Below are 22,888 nucleotides of genomic sequence, written 5' to 3' on the forward strand. Positions count from 1 at the left end.
GGCCATTTTGAAGGATCTATCCAAAAATGACTTCCAGAATGTCTTTGATGACTGGCGAAAACGTTGGGACAAATGCATTGCATGTAATCGAGACTATTATGAAAAAGACCATCAACATTTGGAGCATTAGTACAGGAAATGATGTGTTATTCCTTTATGATCACTCATTGTCGATTAGACCTAGCACATTGTATGCTGGCGTGGAACGAGACTGACATTTTCATTAAATATGGTTAGTTTTCGCATATGTTATACAAGTCTTTCCCTTCGATATTATGATATAGCAAAATAAGGTATAGCGCAAAACGCAGTCACTAATAATAGTCATCATATTAATAGTAATTGATAATATTAATCATCCAATAAACCATAGAATAATGTTTGAGTACAGTTTCCTATTAAAAATGATTTCAGCGACTTTTTTCATTTTCTTGTTGCTTATTCAAACACAATTAAATTTACTGACTAGTTAAATTTATTTATTTCACAACAACTATCTTATTTGTATCATTTTTATTAAAATATGCTGTACAGATGGGATACTGTTATGTGTAGAGATTCAAAAAAGCCGGCTTTTTGAATCGATGGTTTGTTTCACATAAAAAGCCGGCTTTTTTGGGGAAAAAACGAGAATTTTGGAAATTTTGGCTTTTTTCATTTTCATGATTTTTTTTATCTAAATAGCTTTCTTATAGTATATTCTATAGTTAGATAAGAATTCCATGACCTAAATGCCATATTTCGCTCTAAAATTCACCAGCTAGATGGATGGAGCACATGTTTTACGAATTAAAGCTAACGTGAAGAATGTAGTATTTGAGGGCAATTTTAGAGGCTATTTAACTTTATTTTAATTTTTGAGTTATCGACATTTCTCTCTTCTCGCGATCATTTCAGTTTGTCATCCGTGTTTCATTTCTAAGAGCTTAGTACTCTAGCTTCTAGCGCAAAAATTAAACTTACGTTTTTCTATATATCCGTCAAAGCGTACGTTTTTCAATATATCCGTCAAACCGTACTTCTACATTTCTGTTATACTGTAGCTGTAGCAACGATTTAGCAATAATTTTCCGGATACAACATTGAATACTAATTTATACAATCAGTAGCGGATTTAGAAAAGTACTTTCGGAGGGATTTCTCTGATTGTTTCGTTTTCTAAAATGTCTTAATTTTATTTGGGAGCAGCTTGAAGTTTATGAGTACAGGCATAACTAATATTTCGTTTCGTTTATATATTTAGCGATAATCGTCCTGATACAACCTCATTGAAGATCATTTTATACTGAGAATCAGCGGCGGACTTAGAAAAGTATTTTGGGAGTCTTTTTTCTTACTAATGTTTAGTTTTTCTAAACATTCGTAATTTTTATTTGACGGGAGCTTAAAATTTATGAGTAAAGGCATGACTAATAGATATTTCGTTTGTTTTAGACATTAAGTAATTTTGGGAAACAGGTTTAAGTCTGAAAGACCGCCCCCTAACCTTCGCAAAACCGTCAAAGCTGGTAATTAGTAATAATAACGATTTAAAAACAATAAGAAAGGAAGTCGGCCAACTCACAGTACACGCACTACTTCTACCTCACAGATGGAATGAAGAAAAACTTTGTCAGAATAATCGAATGCTGAGTTGAATCCCGGACTTCCCGGTAGAAGCGCAAAAGCTCCACTCAGTCATGTTTGTTGTGCAGTTGTATTTAGCTTAACTTAAATATATTCCGTAGAGACCTTTTTTTGTGTGGTGGTGGGGTGGGGAGAGTTCCATAATGATATGAAGGGTGTGAGCCAAGAACATGATAACTAACAAATTTTCAATTGCTGAGTTATGCAGCACCAGATAGACAGCAACGCATACCGCTTCGTTTAATTCTTCATGTGTAGTCTTATGTGAAAAATTAGCTTTCCGACTTTCAAAATGGATTGTGCAGCAGAAAATCTCTAATTTCTTAAAATAGTAAAATTGTGGGTTACCATGTTCTTGCCTCACACCCTTGATATGTTGAATCCCTCTTGTTAAAAATTCAGAAAACCTGAGGACTGAGTAAACCGTGATGGTGCTTATATAAAAGTGTAGAATTTCAAGAATATACAAAACCAAAGGCTCTAGATGTGCAGCCTTTAAGTGTATCATATAAATCTAAGTATTTTTCTTATGTTTTATTTTAATTTTATTTTGTTCCATAAAGAGAGTATAGAATACTTTGAAGTAGAATTTTGCTAGTTATTTGTGTATTTTTTTAAAAATAAGTATTTACTTTTAGGTATGGCTGGTTTACACCAGCTGTTTTTTTTCTTTTTTTAAGTAAACAACTGGTTTAAACCAAAGAAATAAAAAGAACGAAAAATGCGGATCGTGTGAACTTCCTGGTGACGTTTCCCCACATCAAACCATCTGCATTAGTTTTATTTCCTTTTCACCTTTTAATCAAGGTGTCCCATGTTCAATTCTCCGTCGAACCACAACCCTTCTTTCATTTGTAAACAAAGTAGCGGTTCGGATGTCACTTTAAGCGAAAGTCTTCTTCTTGATAACCTCGGTATTACGTAAGGATGTTAAGCCTGAACATACGAAACGAAACCAAATTGTATATTTCTGCATATATGAATGCCTGTTGTTTTATAAAGAATTTTGTAATTTAATACCTCAGTTTTAGCGTACCGATTATGATATGTTGACCTTTAAATTTTACATGCAAAGCAATAACAGGATTTTTCCGTTATTGTTTTACATTTAGAGTAATGACGGGATTTTCCCGATGGCTAGGGCGGGAGTTTCCCAATTTAAGATATAAGCTTATGTGACCTCTTCCAGCACAACCCCTCTGTTGCATAATAACACCAAGGTGAAACAAACTTATTTCTATCAATATGTAATATAAATACATAAAGTAAAATATCTAAACCCAAAAGAGCCTGGTTTAAACCAAAAAAACCTAGTTTAAACTTCCCCAAATGAACGGAGTTTTGCCATTTTCAAAAACAACCACGGTTCTTGCCAACCCAGCTTACTTTTGTATGCAGGAGGTTAAAAAAAATCTTATTATATACATTGGTTAATCCTTTGGAATTCATAATGTAAATATGTTGAGAAGTAAAACTGTTTGAAATATCTTTTCGAAATTCATGGTTTATTTTCGATGTTTTATATTATTATCGACATCAACCACTAATTAAATGACTTTTTGTGTTATAGAGAAGCGAAACAAAATCTCATTTATCAATTTAAAGCAGAATTTTGAAAAAAGCCCAAAATTTCCCAAGCAGAAAAGTGAAGCAGAAAAATCCGAGTTTTTTTCAAAAAAGCCGGTTTTTTTCCAAGCTCTTGCATCTCTAGTTATGTGTATTTTAATAGTAATCATTATATTACGGAGACTAGTAGGTTATAAAAGAAGTAATCTATATATTTTCAAATATACATCATGAATAAAATACATTGAAGTATTAGTTTTTCATTGCCAGTTCAAGAACTCAGTTATACCTGTATATATTTAATATTCAATTCTTTATTCAGATGATAGTAGATGCGATCATTAACATTTAAGTGAAATGCTATGGGTAAAAGCAAACAATAATTGCTTTTCACTTCGTTTTGTGTTATTCATTTCTACTATATAGTAATTATTTCCATGTTTGCTATGGTAGTTGATTACCCTCTTAAGAAAGAACTATGTATAGTGTAAAATATAATGGTTTAAAGATGAGGACAAGATACAACTTCCCTGCAGTGATTGTAGAAATATAATTTTGAAATTCGTGCTATTTAGTGTAGCATCAATATGTGCAAACTGAAGGATCATGATTCGGTTATGTATCTAAAATTATATGTATTGAAATAGATTTGTATGATAATCAATCTTTGTCATGCATTTAAATTACAACAAAGTTGAAAACTTAAACTAAAATAGTAAACTTAAAATAGTTACCGAATCTTATTAAATTTACTAAATTAAAGAACTGTTATTCGTATAAATAAACTGTGAATTTCACTTACTATATTCCTATAAAGATTGTGTAAGAGACAAAATAACTGATGTTTTTCTTAATGATATTTCTAGTTCCTGTGTTTAATAATAATTGCTCGAACAATTCACGTTTATATTCATTTTGTATCACGGCAGGTGAAATGTTTCAGATTAGATAACAATACTAAAGTCAGTCGAATGTAATGCATTCTGTACACTCAGTAAACACGACGTTTAAATATTTTCAATGTTAAATAAAACATGTGTGTCAATTGCAAACAAATGAATATTATATTACTGAATAAACTCCTAACTGTGGAAACATAAAAATATACGTTACTTAGGTGATGTGAAGTACACTGAAACTTCAAGTAGCGATTTTCATAGTTTATTTGTACGTGGGGATTGAAAATATGAATAGTGAGCTAATACTCCAATAAAATTAGACAAAAAAGCATAAATCCGGAAAAACTCATAATAGGCTGAAATTTTGCACATACCTTTGTTAAGGTGTAAATAACAACATACTAAAAGTCCTGAAAAATCCGCTGACGGGTCTGGCCGTCATATTGGTAAATGGCCAACAAAGTGTGTTTTTTTCAATACAATGACTGATTCTCACTTTAATAGCTATACCTCACATTGTATTTTCACTATTGATGTTATTTTTACTTCATTCAAATAGCAGAGGACTACGATTATAGACCACGTATGACACCAATTTACTCCACATGCGGGAAGTATCGGAGGGATTTCTTTTAAATATCCCCAGAATTTCTCTTCTCCCTCTTAGTTTTCTTATATATTAACCCAGAAAAAAACATAACAAGCTGAAATTTTGTACATACCTTTGCAAAGGTATACACAACAACATACTAGACGTGCGGAAAACTCTGGTGAAGGGTTTGGCCGCCATATTGGAAAATGGCAGACGAAGTATGTTTTTTTTCAACGTAATAATTGATTCTCACTTTAATAGCTATAACTCACGTTATATTTGCATTATTCTTGTTATTTTTACTTCATTCGAATAACAAAGGACCATTCTTACAGAGCATACATCACATTTACCAGTTTACTTCATTTACAGGAAGTAACGGAGGGATTTCCTTTCAAAAATCCACGAACTTTCCCTTCTTTCGATAAGTTTTCTTTCACATTGACTTAGAAAAAAATCATAACAACCTATAACTTTGTACATACCTTTGAGAAGACGCATATAACAACATATTAAAATTCCTGAAATATCCAGTGACGGGTTTGGCCAACATATTGCAAAATGGCGGACAAAATGTGATTTTTCAACGTAATGACTGATTCTCTCTTTAATAGTTATAACTGACATTATATTTGCACTATTGACGTTACTTTAAGTTCATTCGAATAATAATGGACTACAGCTACAGACACTCACCAGTTTACTCCAGACATGAGGGAAGTTACGGAGAATATTTCTTTAACTTTTCTCCTTTTACATTTCTTCTTCAGATTTCTTTTTCTTAATCAGTTAACAATCTCATCCTCTGACAGTTGCAACTAAACTTACATTAAATACTCCGTAATATACACAATATATCATCCAAGATTCATTCAAATCATAGTGACAGAATCGGAATAACAAATAAAACTTCGGTAAGTATTACTCCTTGACTACGCTTACAGCGAATAAGGCATTATCTCAAGGTACATTCCCCAACTTTTATGCTTTATTCAACGCTTGTTGTCACATCTCCAGAGAAGTTCCTTGTCAATCTGAAAGACAATTTATATTTATTGTATAACTTTTTAATCATCTCATGGCTGCTATCAGCAGTGTTTTTCAAGCTTCTGAAGTTGCACCTACAGAGATTTGCGTAGAATAATAGAACTCTCTGTCAAACAGCCACATCCAGTATCAATTATTGGGGAAGATATCGATCTGCTTCTATTTTTGGCCTCATTAGCAACTGGGGAAATATAAAAGTAACCAAGGAAGTTCTGTCGCTTTTTACTCACCACCTCGAACATCGATATGTCCCCTAAGACGTACATGAAAGATCAAAAACTGTCCCCAACAGCATTGATGACCTTCTGCCAACGTCATGGAAGGCCATGGATTAAATCGCTTGGATAGAACTAGGTGAGTCGAGAAGCAAAGAAGGTATCAAGTGCATTTTCCACCTCTACTTGGTGTTTGAAATGGAGTCCTCTAAAGTGATTGTTCAAGGAATAGAAGAAGTAAAAATCTGACCGTGAAATGTCCAGGTAGTGTGATGGATGCAATAGTGTTTACAATCTAATGCATAGCATGGTGTCCCGCGTCATCCTAGCCACGTGAGACTAAGTGTTGTCCTGCAAGAGGAAGACCCCTTTGCGATTCAGAAGTGCTGCCTCCAGAGGTTAGAGCTTTTCTTGATCACGGCTCAACTACTGACAGTACACAGTTGCATTGATGCTCTGATCAGCTGATAGTAGTTCCCGAAACACGATGCCACAAGCAATCCGCCAAACCCTCAATAAGACCTAATTCTGATGCGGTGTTGATTTCGGCTCTTTCAGAACCGGTTCATGAGATACTAACTAATGATGACGACGCCGTGGAGCTCCAAAGAGAACTCACTTCTCATAACATGTCAACACCTGTCCAGAAATGGCTCCTTCTTCAGACTAGACAGCAAAGAAACACACACACACATACACACACACATATATATATATATATATATCGTGTTGCCTTCTGGCCAGGACTAAAATCATTTGGGAACCATATACTGAACTTGTAGTGCATCTGAAGTTAATGGCGGTTGTGCTGAACGTGCTCTCCACTCATACTGAATTGTAGTCTCAGTTTCTCCCATATATGGCCACTGTTCGCCTCAATTGTAGCCTGAATATCAGTTTGTATACGTGTTGATATTCCAGCACGTTGTGTGTCTTTGAGTGTTTCGTCACTGTCCTTAAACTTGTTAAACCACCGCTGCGCGGTTCGGGATGTCACGACACGCTCACCAAAGACCCGGGATATCTTCCACCTAGGTGCAGCGGCATTTGAGCCCGGTATCAACTCAAACAGCATATGCGCCCTTCTGACGCTCATGGAGGTCCCATGTTCACTCTGTACATACGCAAGTTCAATTTTTAACTGAACTTCCATTATGTTGGATCAGATATGAACCAGGTATTATGTTGGACATACCCACACCAAGAACTTAATTTCGCCTTATCTGTATTTGCATTCAACCCAGGGTATGAAGACCAAGTGAACACAAACCTCCACAAAAAGCGACAGAACTTTCATGATTGCTTTTATATTTCCCCACTTCCTAATGAGGCCAAAACTATAACCAGATCAATATATTTCCCAAAAACTGATACTGTTTGTGAGAGAGTTCAATTGCTCTATGCAAATCTCGGTATGTGCATTTCCAAAGGCTTGAAGAACACTGGTGCTAGCAGCCATGAGATGAATAAAGAGTATTACAACAAATCTAGATTTGCTTTGAGATTCACAAGGAACGTCTGTGGAGATGTGACAACTTGCATTGAAGAAGTAAACATAACAGTTGGGGAATGTAGCTTGAGAGAATGCCTTATTCGCACTATGGTTAGTCAAGCAGCAGTACTTAACGAAGTTTTATTTGTTATTCCGATTCCATCACTATAATTTGAATGAAACTTAGATATTATATTGTGTCTATTATGGTGTATATAATGTAAGAATAATTGCTTCTCTCAGAGGAAGAGATTGTTAACTGATTAAGAAAAAGGAATCAGAAGAAGAAAAATTAAGATATTTTTTTTTAAAAAATCCTCCATAACTTCCCTCATGTGTGTAGCAAACTGGTAAGTGTCTGTAACCATTAAGTATTTTGTTATTCGAATGAACTAAAAGTAACACCACTAGTGCAAATACAATGTGACTTATAATTGTTAATGTCAGAATCAGTCATTACGTTGAAAAACCACACGTTCTCCGCCATTTTTAAATATGTAGACCACACACGTTACCGGATATTGCAGGACATATAGTATGTTGTTATACGCACCTTCCGAAAGGTATGTGCAAAATTTCAGCTTGTTATGATGTTTTCCGGGTTAATGTATATATTGACTCGACTATAAGTTTTAAAATATTTATTATTATTTTCTAAATGATTATTTGTACGAACTGCTTCTGAAAGAAATTATATACTCATAAGTGAAGATTAAGCTAATATAGAAACTTCAAATAGAACGTCAATTCATGAAACTTTCAATGAAGAAATATATACTTTTCTAAAATTAGGTAGCATTCGACCACTTCCATTTAAATATATATTTCCGTCTAGGAAATGCTAGTTGTGGTGTAACTTCACTTTGGACATTCCATAATTCAACCTAAGAAATATTATAGTTGAAATAAGAGGAACCATTTCGTTAATAGGGTTATAATAAAAACAGATCAAACACTGAAGAATATCCTGAAAAAACATAATTCGTTTATAAGTTGATATAGATCTGAGTACGAGAAATCATAAATTGTCATTTTAATGTTCGTCTGCACATAGTTATTTTTAACTCCTTCAGTAGGAATACTTGGACTGTTTTAACACCAACCCATTTTGCAATCTTGTAATAGATATTTCAACAATTTCTTGAATGTAATTTTTGATGTACTACACTGTTCAATAATTAAGTCATATTTTGTTATTTGTAAGGGAAGGTGTAAAATTTGAGTCAGGTGTTGTCCATTCTATGAACGAAGAAAATGAATCTGTGAGTTCCAGTTTCTTGATATTATAGTCAATGCCGTTGTGACTGGCTTCCCATTTCTGTATCTCACTATTTACTGTACCCCATAATTTGTTTTAGCTTAACCTGCTAAATTTTCATCGAAACATCTTTTGGTAAAATTGACGTAAAGAAATGAAACTTGTTACTGTGAAATTCAGCATAGAATCCAATACACTGTGTATTGATATTACGGCGAACCATAATGCAATGCTTCTCCATCAATATTTTGCATCATACTGGCAGCATGAAAATAAACCAACACGTACAACGTATCGTTGAATCTGCAGTGCCCTATTCACAGAAAACCGTTTTATGTATCTTGAAGATACTTCCAACTTCAATAAATTAAATGCCTTGGGAGTTACTCTCGTGGATAGTAATTGAAAGATAATTGGGACTCTATTGAGAGATAATTGGGAACCCTCTTCTCTTGGAACATATTTTTTTCTCTAACGACAAAACAGAGATTTCTATTTGAAACAAAAATTATAATTTTTGTTATGTTTCTCTTTATCATGTGCGTATTTGTCAATAGTTCCTCCTTCTCAAGCTCTGGCTAAATATTTCGTCTCTTGGAGAATGTTCAAAGTACGCCATGGGAGTAAAGATACTATCAGAAATGTTGTCTTATCTGTACTCCATATAATTCAGTAAGGTGGTTGGATAGTTTCCTATGTGTTTCTAAAGTATATATCGCGTACCAAAAATTGAGTAGTTGTGTCGAAAAGTAAACATTGAATTCAATATGTTATGCATAGATAAAATTAAAAAGTGAAAGAGAAACTTGTTTTTATTAGGTACGAAAAACGTTCTAGAGATATCAATGTATTTGCTATTTTAGAGTTACAACAATTACACTATCTCGGTGCGATTTCAATTCATCTCTCTACACCTAAATTGTATGTTAATTAGTTTATTTTACGTATTTGTTAGATATCTTCCCATTTATCCCTTATACACTTAAAGTCACACGATGTGTTGTACAAAGATTCATTCCAGTACTAAAATTTCCTAAATCTCTTTTGTTTCTCTCTCTATGTAGCAAATATTCTAATGCATTCTTCTCATCACACTGCTGTACTCCTCAACTAAACGTGCAAAGTTTGTGATTCTTGGGGATAGAATGGCAAGGTGATAACCATTTACTTTCTAATTAAATGCGGTCCATATAATGAAAATTGCGAGTGCACGAGTGTTTACAATTTGACAACAATATTCTCCCAGAGTGAATATTCGATGAAAACAATTAAGCAAACCTTGCCTTATTTGCAAAATGAAAGTCATATAGAAACTAGAAAAATGTTTCTGTGACACAAATATGTAAACATTTGAACGAACATAAAGGAAAGTGGGAAACGTGGTTAGTGTTGATCATTTTGTTAAGTTATGTGATTGCATTAATATAAGGAAAATTAAGTTTAAAACGCATAAGTAAACCTAAAACTTCTACCTAATAATCTGATAAGTAATAAGTTATAAATCAAATAAGTAACACTATGTACGTGGAGAAAAACTCATAAGCTTAATAGATGTTTATCTTCTGTAAAAGTCGTTAAACATAATTATGGGAACTGAACTGTACTTCTGGGTATATATAAGGGTCATTCGGAAAGTAAAGAACGTTTTTGTATAAACACTTTAATAACTGATATACAAAGCCGAAATTTGTGTTACATACTATGTGATACTTAAGTTACTTTTCGACATAGTCGCCGTGTAAATTTAAACATTTTCCATACCGTGGTACAAGTTTTTCTATGCCTTCGGTATACACAGTTGCCGCCAAACTGTTGAACCAATCACTAACAGCTTCCTTAAATTCATCATCACTGCCGTAGTGGCTTCCACCCAAAAAGTCTTTCAACTTTGGGAATAGGTGGAAGTCACTGGGGGCTAAGTCTGGACTATAGGGTGGATGCTCCCAAACTTCCCACTTAAACTGCTGAAGCAAGTCCCTCGTCAATGCCGCGGAGTGAGGACGGGCATTGTCGTGGAGTAGGATGACGCCGCTGGTCAGCAATCCGCGCCTTTTGTTTTGAATCGCTCGGCGAAGTCGACGTAACGTCTGACAGTAGGCAGCTGCATTTATGGTCTCACCTCTCTGCATGTAGTCAACGAGCAAAACACTCTTACGATCCCAAAAGACAGTAGCCATAACCTTTCTGGTGCTAAAATTTGTTTGGCTTTTTTCGGCTTTTTCGGAGAATTTGAATGGTGCCATTCCATGGATTGGCGCTTTGTTTCTGGAGTGATGTACGAAATCCACGTCTCATTTCCAGTAACAATACGATTTAAAAGTTCATCGCCATCCTTATGGTAACGGCTGAGAAAAGTCAATGCGGCTCCCATTCGCTTGGTTTTGTGTTCCTCCGATAACAGTCGAGGCACCCACCTTGCACTAATTTTTTTGTAACCAAGTTCACCACTGACAATTTCGTACAACAAAGTTCTTGAAATTTCAGGAAAGAATTCGTGCAGCCCATCAATTCTTCCTTTGAGTTCGTCAGTCACAACAGAAGGCGTCCGGCCCGAGCGTTCCTCATCGTGCACATTCGTCCGTCCGTCATTAAACATAATGCACAACTTACGAACTGATGCTTCATTCATTACATTTCCATACATCTCAGTGATTTGTCTATAAATTTCTATCGGACGCACTTTTCTTGCATTCAAAAATCTTATCACACTACGAACCTCACACTTGGTTTGATCAGTAATTGTACCGCACATTTTACAGTCGCACAGACGGATAACGGACGGACGACCGTTAACGGACCGTAGCGGATAGCAGCTGGTGCCAGACTGAGGCTAAAGCATGCCCAGGTCAATAACCAAGCGGCAGCGGGGGTGTGGGAACACGCGCACGCGCTAGCGCAAAACGTTCTTTACTTTCCGAGTGACCCTCGTATAAATATTATTTGTAATAGACAAATACATATATGAAAATTTCTGAGTATTGTCTGCAGAAGAACACTCGTTCTTAACCAAAACATTGGGAATATTATATATTCATCCAATATTATTAAATCGAAATATTAACGTTACCAGATCTTGCGATAGCAAAAATAACATATCCAGAAATATTAAATTGATCATTGAATTACTGGAGCAAACGTATAATGTCAATCTCATTCATCTTTACAAATATTAGATTGGAATATACATACAATATTCTTCTGTTTATATTATTCGTTCATAACCACTGAAAACGTTGCATTTTGTTTTCACGTTACGAAGTTCAGATTATATAAAAGTTAGTAATTTATTGAGTATGACAATATATTACAAGAGATAAAAATTGGATTTTTATATTATGATTCAGAATTATCAGTCATAGTTTCTAATGAGTTTTCCATAAAGGATGTGCCTGACATTAGAATTAGGACTCCTGTGTGAGAATTAGCTTTTACAAGTGAAACGCAAATCAAAGTGAAGAGCAAGTCGTTAGTTGTGTCTGCAATTGCAAAAATAATAGAAAACAAGCAAATTGAACTGCAAGGATTAGCTCTAACAGATTGACTAGTGATTTCTGGTGTTCTTACAGATTATGTTCTTTCCTTTTATTTTCGTATTGTTGTTTTGATTGATTTAAGTTGTCAACTGAAGCACAATTTAGTTGCTAGATGTTTCTCGACAGTTACAATGGAATATTATCTGTGTAAACACCACTGAACCATTGTTTTAAAATATTGTTTTCGCAGTGAAAGCACAATGTTTGGATCTACAACTCAAAGATTGCTAAACTGAATAATAAATAACGTGTAGTCACCACGTCTGTGTCTCGCTATTCCTGCCAACTTTAATGCCATGTTTCTCAAGGCGAAGGTTCCTATTTAACGTTAAGTTCAGACGCTGACAACAAACATGCTTCGTGATGTCATGACTAAATTGAGAGATTCTTTAGAAATTTAGAAATCATAAAATGAAAAGTGTAGACATTTGCAACACATTGGTCTGTAAAACTACTATATGGTATTAATAAAAATGACAAAGTGTACACTTATTATTTTTTCGAAAGTGCTACTTATTCCAATCACAAAGCCATCAGATGTTTCTGCTTCACGTTCTATTTGCGTATGTGTCTGTCTCTAAGTATATACGCATGCATGCTATCAAAAGGTATAGTAAATAACATACATTACGTACTAATAACACAGGCTGATAATGTGATCCATAATTGTTGTGCAAATAGAAAATACAATCTCTATATGTAAACATTTATACATTTAAAAATAAGGACCAGACTAAATATATTTATATACTCAGTATACAAAAAATGATATTTGTGCTTAACGATAACATAAGTGAAGCAAATTGTTATGCAAATATAATGAAAACGTTTTTATATAAGATTATAATATAGTTACTTTATAAACTTGTCACCATCACCCACGTATCAGTTGCATGTAAATGATGTATGTTTTATCAGTACATAAGAATAACAAAGAATACTAGTAATTGTTTTGAGGTTGCTTTCCAAGCAATGTATAAACTGTTTAGAATCTATTACTTCTTTAAATAAGATTTATTATTTAAAATACATTTTCATAACAAAAGTCATATGTTATTAAAATTTTGTATATGATGATTTTTGAATGTGTATGTGCGGTTTTAAACTGAAAACAAATACCAAAACTTCTGATAAAAATATAAAAGTTAAACAATTAGGTAATTAACAAAGCAACGTTTCTTCTTTTTAATACATGTTTATTAATCGTTTAGCATTACAAATTTGCTATTGTATTGTTAGTTTCTATTCCGTTTATATGTATCTAAATCATGCAATTTGGTAAATCCCTTATATTTGAAAGAAGTTAATATTTAGATAAAATATGTCTACAAACATCTATACAAAAACATACATTAATAAAGGTTTTATGTAAGTATGATATATCATAGTTTACTAAAGAGAAACATCGATTAAAAGTTTAACAAGATATAGTATTACATCGTATACATCGTATATCTTATATCGTATTACATTTTCGATCTTTTCTAACGAATGAAAGAATGTCCTACATTTGCTCAAATATTACAGGAAAGGAAACGTTGTGATGTTTTTTGTTATTTCGAATTTAATAACCAATGATGAGGTCTGTTTCTGCAGTCTTTACTTGAGTTCAAATAATGCGTCCTAACGAGAAAAGATACTTCGTTTTTGTAGTTTGCCGCATTGTTTAAAGCAATCGATATATAAACTAACATGTAACCAAATCTAGCGTTATTACGTTTAAAATTATTTTATCTTCAAATTAGAGTTTTTAAAAATGATTGGAGTAAAGAGTTCAGTTTGTCATAACTATTATATATAAAACGCGTTTAGGAGATGATCGTGTGAACAATTATTGTATTCTCAAGTGTAGGAACAAATTGGCGAATTGTTGTCACAAGAGTAATATGGTCAGTATCTTGTTACATATGTAAATGCATTCTATATTGTAAAATAGATTCATTGCAAGTAATTTTATATTATTACAGGTGAAACTATATCACATTATCGAACAATTACTATATTCGTTTCGATACTTACTGCTATTACTCTATATTTTCTAAGGCCAAGTGCAAAGGATTCTCTTATTGGTCTCAAAAGGAATTTCAAGAAGTGAAGAATTACAGACTTCCATAAAAGATACAACAGCTTGAAGCATACTGAAGGTTTACAGAGGTATGATGGCTTAAATAACATTAAATTCTCATGCTGTTCTTTTTTTATTTTTGACAAAATCTTGTAGTACCTTTATATATTAGCCATATCTATGTATTTTTTGAAATGGGAGTTATAAATACTTAAGAACCTTTATATTTTCCCTGTTGTTAATTTGAAATGTTTTTTCTTGCTTTGGGATCACGAAATGAGGTTTCATGTCAATGTAATGATGAGTAATATCTCAGTTTCTGAAGTTATGTAACGATAGATAACATTTAAGTGTACCTTCATGAGCGTGTTTCACTCGCATTTTCTAGAACCTCCAGTTTTCCGCTATATATCCGAGGTGCATAATGGCAGATGTCTGATTACTGAGCCTGCTTGGAGGAAGGTTTATGATTTTCAATTCTGCCTCAGTAAATAAAGAATATGTTAATAATATTGGTGGCAAACATATCAGTTGATCGCATCAACATATTTTTTTTTTGAAAATCAAATCAACACTCAGACTTTTACATTTTTTGATCCTTCATTAAATTCCCATTTATTTGTTCCATGAAAGAGCAATTAAAATTTGTTTATGTATTCCACTTTGAACCCCATATTCATTTTCCTTAGAACTCAGATGCAATAATTAACTATTTATTTGAAACGATCACTGCTATTAAATTTTATATTACATGGAGCTCGATATTACTAAAGTAATTTAAGTATACACTAAAACTTGATTGTCTCCGTTTCCAGTGTATCAATTTCAGGAAGACTAATTTTTGAACTGCCAGTAAAAAAATAATATGTGTATTTTAACACATCATGAGTATACTCATTAGAATAAAGGATATGGATTACTAGTAAAATTAAATTATTCTGAAATTGAATTTATGGTGCTCTCGTACCAGAAATAAACCCAGTAAAATATGTACACTCATGTCCAAAATTATTGTCGTATGTCTATAAGTAGGTTATTGTAGGAATATAATTTGACAATGACTTCGCCCGGTATTTCTTATAATGTTAGTATGTGTATAATCGGCAAAGACATGTATATGGAAACTTTAATATCAAAAAAGCAGTGAATAAGGAAATAAAACGAAAATAAATCTTGCTTTTGCAAGTAGCAACAATTTGTTTTAGTAATTCTAATTTTCGTATTTATAATTCTTCTTCTATAAAATGTACCACAAGTATACATTTCCAGATTATACACATATTAACAGTATTAAAAGTGCCCTACAAAATCATTATCAAATTACATTCTTACACAAAGACAGTTATAGATATGGGACAATCATTTTGGACATGAGTGTACCTTAAACGCACTTACAGGCCACATGAGCAGCTGAACATTTAATTGTATAACATAGATACAGACATCATAGTGAAGTTATATTCCCAAAAATGTTTACTTTTATTCGTGAATACAGCGGTGAGTAGCTACTAGGACCAAATATTAGATATATATGAGTAAATATTTATCACAAACATCTATTAGTTCCAGTCAAAATCTTGATTTCTGACAATAGTAAAACACAAACTTCACATGCTACTCTTTTAAATCATTTAAAAAACTTATGGTCCTCTCATGGATATTATAATTTCGTATGATAGTTTGATTACTAGCACCTATTATAATAAATTTACACATTTTAAATTGGATACGCTAAGCGAGAACACCCCTTTTACACATTCCGTGTTTCCACTAGAAAAATATAAAGTGTACGAGAAACAATGCAATTTCAGATTTCAGTTTCATATGTAGCCTAAGCGATCAAGAATCTGAACTTTGATTTTCAGCAAGTTAATGGTGATGCTGTTAAGATATTGAGACAGTCATACATTATACGTATTTAATCATCATTTTTAACTTAACTGGACCAATACAGAAAATATTATATAGTAACATGAATTTCAATTAGATTTTTTTCAAGAACTGTTCGTTGTTCAGTTAATCACAGCGGTAAGCATTAAAAAGCCGTCTATACTGTAGGTTACGACTTTTCTCATTTAATGTACCTTTCCTCTCTTCTTTACAAAACTTGAGTGATTTGTAGTTTGAGATGAAAGAATTTTAAATAAAAAATATGCCTATTTTTTAAGAATAATACATATGCAAGCCAACACAAAATACACTCAATTGACTATATCTTATCAACCACTAATAATTATTGTATACTTGCTCACTCAATTCCTTCATTTGCTGCTGAGAACAGTGGCTTATACCAAACTCAGTTAACAAGCAAAAGAGAGAAAGTGATGAAGAGACACGTTGTAATCTTACACACGAACGAAATAGAAAAGATTACCTTCATCAAACTAAGAATGGCAAACAAAATGGTAACCAATAAAGTTCAAACGTACTTTCACCCACCATCTCCTAATATTTATATGTCACTCAACATGCACCTAGTCTCAAAAATAGTCTCAATTAGCATTATCGGCCTTCTGCCAACGTTCTGGAAGGCCATAGATACCATCGCAGTAGACTCTGGTGGAGCGTGAAGCTAGGAAGGCATTAAGTATATTTTCCACCTCTACTAGAGATTTGAACTGGCGTCCTTTAAGGTGATTGTCTAAGGAATGGAAAAGGTGATAGTCGGACAGTGCAATGTCCGTGGTGTATGGTGGATGCAATGGTGTTTCCCATCCAAGGCGTAGAATGGTGTTCCGGTTCATCCTAACCTTTGGCTTAGAGTTTTCCTGTAATAGGAGGATCCCGTTGCGATTCAGAAGTGCTGGCTCCACAGTTTTTGATTTTTCTTGAACACTGCTCAACTGCTGACAGTACACAGTTGCATTGATCCGCTGACCAGCTGGTGGTAGTTGCACGATCTCACGACCAGTCCACTAAACACACAGGAGGAACTTCTTCTGGTGCAGTGCTGGTTTCGGCTGATTTGGAACCGTTTCAAGGAATCCTAACCCATTTTGACGGCGCCTGGAACGTCTACAGGACCCACTTCTTATCGCATGTCAACACCCTGACAGAAATGCCAGAAATATCCCTTCCTCAGACGAGTCAGCAAAAATTACAGGGGTTTGCTCGCGTTGTGTTCTGGCTCGAAGTTAAATCATATGGGACTCATCGACCCAACTTGTAGTTCTTCCAAAGTTAATGGAGATGCTGCCTTATGGTTTCTCCACTCACACTGGATTGTGGACACACTTTCTCATATGTCTGGCCACAGTTTGATGCCTGGCAATGCTGCCTGATGATCTTAAATTTGTACATGTGTTGGTCTTCGAGTGTTTCGTCACCTTTCCTACACTTATTAAACTACCGCTGCACTGTCTGCTTACTCACGACAGGGTCTCAGAGGTCTCAGGGCTCATCAAGTGTCTGGCATATCTTCCGAGTTGGCAGGGGCATTTAACCCAATTTTGAACTCGTACAGCATACAGGCCCTTATGTGAGGTCTAATGGTCACTCTGTCCTTACGCAAGTTCACGGTGTAACTAAACTGCCACAACCAGGTAGTATGTTGGATATACCCACATCAACAACTGACCAAGTTATGTGGTGTTGCGTATTGTCTCTATATACACAAAATTAAAGATTTGTGTATTCCAATATTCCTAACCAAACAGATACGAACAATCTCATGTTTATCATTGAGACCAAGCGACTAAAGCACACGGTCCCCGGTTTGACTCGCGGTGGCAAATAATGAATTTGTTCACGTGTTACGTTATCATGTTCACAAGAAAGTGTTAACGCGCAAAACGTACTTAGTCAATTTAACAAGGATAGTGTTAAGCAGATATCTTATTAAAATACTACTATACGACTGAATTATCCAACTGATGTAAGTCAGTATGAAATGTCAAGTAATTGCAGACTACAATATCACGTTCGTCATTCTTCCTAGACAAAAAGTAATCAAAATTTCCAAGTATGTTGTAATCGGTGGGAGAGATTTCACAAGAACAAGGGGAAAATCAGGAAAAGTAAGATCCGTCCTTTGTGAACTTAAACTAAAGTGTATGATATAAGCATGAGCTTATATATATATACCTTAGTCTTTTAAGTTTGTTCAGAGTTATTCTGTTTTTTTGCGGATACTTTTGCAAGATATTACACAGAGTTCAATTATGTAACGATGGACGTAAGTCATTCGATTCGTCAAAAAGACAAAATGCTACAATAAATTGTAGTGTTAGTAAAGTAATTTTAGAGATGGTTATGTAATCTATTTTGCACATTGATCTCGTTCCAAAAAATGTATTGGTCTTCTAGAATTGTAGGAGCATATGCACTATTGTCGCAAGTGAAACTTGAAATAATAGACTTTGCCTGTTATTTCCTACACTCAGAGAATTTCTCACCTTAAGATGGTGATAGTTATTGGTTCGTGTGAACTCATGTTGTAACGGAAACTCCTTTTCCAATATGTACAATGCACAAATCCGTAAAGAACTGTCTGCTGTGTATTTATTCCGTTTTAGTTAACACGAATTCTTTCGCCAATCCGTTTCCGCTATTCATTACAATTTCAGGAGGAAGATAATATGAGGAGCGAGAGGCCTGTGTAAATTTTCTGGGGTAGCTGGAGAGGTTTTTGTCTAGTACCTTTCAAATAATCATTACTACTCGCAATTCTGAGGCTTCTATTGTGTACATTTGTGTAACCCTAGTGCAATGTTTTATATCAGTGCGCCCCATCGATTTGAAACTTCTGATAAAATTACTAACCTATTTCAATAGGAAATTGTGTTATCATTACCTTTATTTAATAATAGCTAATGTGTTTCACATATTTGTACAATAGTTCATTCTCTGCATCATTTTATTTTGTGTAACGATATTTTCGTCTTCTGGGTATTAATGTCCTATTGGCAATCTTCTTTTATAATAAGAAATGTCAGAAAGTAAAGAGAATAAAGAGGATGAAAAGAAAACTATTGTGAATCGAAGGTATTTGAAAATCCTGTATGAGTGTGTTATCTTTCACTATTCTTACTTACTAATGGAGATTACGTTGAATGATTGTCCCATTTTATTAAAAATGTTGAGTTTTCTTGCCCTAGCGGTTCCCTTTGGGCCTCTGAGAAGGAGTTTTCACTTTGTTTCTTCACTCGCATACAAAATCTTGATTTCAGGAGAAGATATATGTATAGCATATAATAAAGATACTTGGCTCACATGAACAAAATTAACATTTTAAGATATTACGTGCGTTGCCCAGCTTCTTTACATGAAATTGTTTACATTCCAGCTAATATTTAAAAATCCCTCGAAAGGAGGATTGCCAATATAGATTCAAACAATCTATTGTACGTGTATTTATAGTTTTCTTAATATTTCATTATTTTTTAACATGTTTAACAGAGTGTCATACTGAGAATGCTTTCGCACACATATAAACATTAGTCAAAGACGGAGGCAATAATTATATTAAGTGCGAGAAATCGTGAACTACAGTATTCACGCTAGATTTCATGCGCATGAGTAGATATAGTTTCGTGTATTCTTGCAAATGCGATTTCTCGTAGAGAATCAACATTAACATGGCATACTTAATTATTGTGTAAACTAAATATGCCGAAATCATTCATTAGAATTAAGAGTAAGCACTACATTAGATACGTTTCTACTCTGTTCCGATAATTATTCTAAAATTGTATATCAAAAAGTAGTACCATCCAATACTAAAAACATAGCGAGAGAGAAATGTGATATTAGTATCCCGATGTAAACAAATTTGTGTTGTAGATGTATTATACAACGTTAACTTCCAAATTCCTGGAGACACTATTTTATTTATACTATAAACCTATCTGACTGAGTGTTATTAGTTCTATGTTATGTTTGTGTTAACGTAAATTATTGAATACTTTCAAAATAATTTGAGTTGTTATTTTTATTACTAAAATTATTAATATAAATGAACGTTCGTGTTATATTCTACGTTTCTCGGTTTTAATCTCTAATGTCAAAGATTTGTGGAAAACATATTCCATAAATAAGAACATAAAAGTCAGACTTGAGTTTCGTTATCCAATAATGCAATATATATATATATATATATATATATATATATATATATATATATATATATATATATATATATACATTAGGGTGCATCAAACCCGCACAATGTTGAAAATTTAACCGGGGATTCTTTCCCCTAGGAGAGTTTTGTTCCATTTCATGAGTTTATACTTCGTGCAAAATTTTAGCAAAATCTACGAGCGTTTATGGGGTTCACCAGCAGCTCAAATATATAATAGAAGTGTCAGACATATAAGTATTGAAAAAATTGAAATATGTATTACACAAATTCTCTCATTTCTAAAATATATAATTACAAGATATATTCAGTTAAAATTATATTCAGTATAATTCAGAAAATTATATTCAGAATAATATATTAAAATTATATTCATTATATTCAGTTAAAATATAATTACAAGCATCAAAGTCTCAAAGTGTGTTAAAAAATTGAAATTTAAATTTGATAACTAAAAGCATTTATTGAAAGGATTATACAAATTTTCTAATTTTAAGAATATACTTTAAAAATTATATCTCATTTACCATAACGTAATTTAAACTGTTTCCCGAAGCAAGGATTGCTTACTTTATTTATCTGTTGAATAAAAACAGGCTTGTAATACATATATTCTTTCTTAGTAAAAGTTTCCATAACGTAACGTTATCTTCCTCAGACGTTAATATGTATGTTCATATTAATGTAGGTAATAGAGATATCATAATATTAAATTGCTGATATTCATTGTTGCATATTATACAATTTTAAATTTTTGCCTAATTTTTTTTAACTTTTTTAAAACAACTTTTATTTTGTACTTTTGTCCGAAGTAATAATACAATACGGTAAATACCATATTGTTTCCCGAAGATATTTCAGAACTAACACGTGACATGTAGTCTTTTTGTGGTCATTTGTGCAAACTTGGACTGTCTTTCCTATTTTCTTCAACTACTTGCAGAATGTTTTGGAAATGTTCCTGTTGTTTAGCTGAAGGAAGAAAATCCGCCGTCAGCTTGATTCCACGCTCTCCACAGTCGTTAATAATATTCACAGCATTAATATTGAGAAGTGAGTTTGTAAATAAAGGATTTTCTGGTCATCCTGCAACTTCATCACCGAGGAAGTCATCTTCGGGTTTCAATGTGTGCAATGTAAACCAGGAGTCAGGTCCAACCAAATCGGTTAGAGATGTAGTATTGGTAATTTGTTGAGGAAAGCGATGTTTTCCAAATCCTGTGGTGCAGTGAACTCGAGGTAGTCATTTCTCCGAACGTTGTCTTGGATTGAACTATTTTCATTTTGTTTTCAATTATATTGGGAAATTACAAAAAAAAAGAAGAAAGAAAGAAAGAAAAATTTTATTAAAGTTTGTTCATTTTTGTAAAACGGAGTTGAATCAAATCGTTCACTGATAAGAGGTAATTCGTCATAGTGCTATCGAAATTTTGTGAAAAGATAAATATAAGGTGCAGTCATTTCAACATTCAAGTCCTTAAACACTTATCCAACTATAATTTCACCTATATGATGGCGATAAGGTGACCACTGAAAAGGTCGATTCAGTTTTTCCTGTAACATCGCGCAAGGAGCACTAACAGGGCCGGTGTTTGGTGCCGTAGTTCCAAAGGTCATGTTTACTATGTTGTTTTCACAGTGCCATGGTCCACTGTAAGTTCGGCAATAGTGATCCCAGTATTCATACCAACCACAGGTTTGTAAGGAGGTGGGCTCAGTAGCTTTAGTTCATTCTTTTTCTCACGACGACTGTACGACGTTCTTCTTTCACGTGCTTATTGTGCAAAGGTGGCATTAACTTCGAAGCCAGTGAGGTGGCAAGTTCTGGAGGAGTTCAGTTTTTCATTAGAGATCCTAATATCTGTTGAGTAACCTATCATTGGGTCCTATCTGCACTCGAGTATGTCGTAGTGACTTTCGATGTATCTCTAACAGCTTCCTTTATCAACGCTTCGGTATAAATAGCCTGTTGTGCAAACGTCATTTGCAAGCGAGTTGCTAAAGCTACGATGTTTGGTCGTTGGATAATATCATGTGGGACAAAAACAATTGCTCCAGTACGCACTGAACGATAATTATTTGAGCGTGCTGCTGAATTGGTGACAGAAGGATTGCAGATATTGCAGTATAGTCTGGTTCACTTTTAGTTGGACCCTCGTCCTCGCTATCATTTTCCATCTCTGGCAGATCAGTTCCAACAGCTATAGTGGATGAAGCCATCTCTTCACGCGCCTTTTTCCTCCTCTTCTCTTGTGCCTTCTCACGAATCTTTCGACGTATGATTTTGTTAGCCAACAGTCTGTCATATAATTCAAATATTGCTGAGCGGTCGGTTCTCATAAATTCTAGAAAACGTTTATCCTCTTCATTCTTAATAAGACTATTCACGTTGGCAGGCCATAACGGAAATGTTTTGTTTATTTGTTTCTCCATTTTCTGAATTTTTGATAGAGTGGATGGACTGGATCAACGACTTTTAGGTATAATCCTATCTTAGAATTATCATCTAGTAATGA

At 33.8% G+C, this 22,888-nt stretch overlaps 2 protein-coding genes across 8 annotated transcripts in view; one reads left to right on the forward strand and one right to left on the reverse strand.

Moving 5' to 3' along the window:
• LOC145692689 (uncharacterized) overlaps window positions 1-13,103 on the reverse strand; it is a 55,920-nt gene extending 42,817 nt beyond the window's left edge. The window contains exon 1 of one of the 5 annotated variants that reach the window (XM_081768078.1): window positions 13,085-13,103. The gene's annotated coding sequence lies outside the window, so the exon portion shown is untranslated. Of the gene's footprint in view, window positions 1-3,926; window positions 4,147-12,259; window positions 12,279-12,715; window positions 12,735-13,084 lie in introns of those variants that run through there. The other 4 variants (XM_081768080.1, XM_081768079.1, XM_081768077.1 and 1 more) reach the window with 4 other exon arrangements.
• Window positions 12,814-22,888, forward strand: part of LOC145692688 (uncharacterized) — a 54,304-nt gene continuing 44,229 nt past the window's right edge. The window contains exons 1-2 of one of the 3 annotated variants that reach the window (XM_081768075.1): window positions 12,814-12,836; window positions 14,272-14,382. The gene's annotated coding sequence lies outside the window, so the exon portion shown is untranslated. Of the gene's footprint in view, window positions 12,837-13,243; window positions 13,386-13,440; window positions 13,597-14,271; window positions 14,383-22,888 lie in introns of those variants that run through there. The other 2 variants (XM_081768074.1, XM_081768072.1) reach the window with 2 other exon arrangements.

This window comes from Thermobia domestica, chromosome 8 (genome assembly GCF_964235325.1).
Source record: "Thermobia domestica chromosome 8, izTheDome1.hap1.1, whole genome shotgun sequence".
Taxonomy (NCBI): domain Eukaryota; kingdom Metazoa; phylum Arthropoda; class Insecta; order Zygentoma; family Lepismatidae; genus Thermobia; species Thermobia domestica.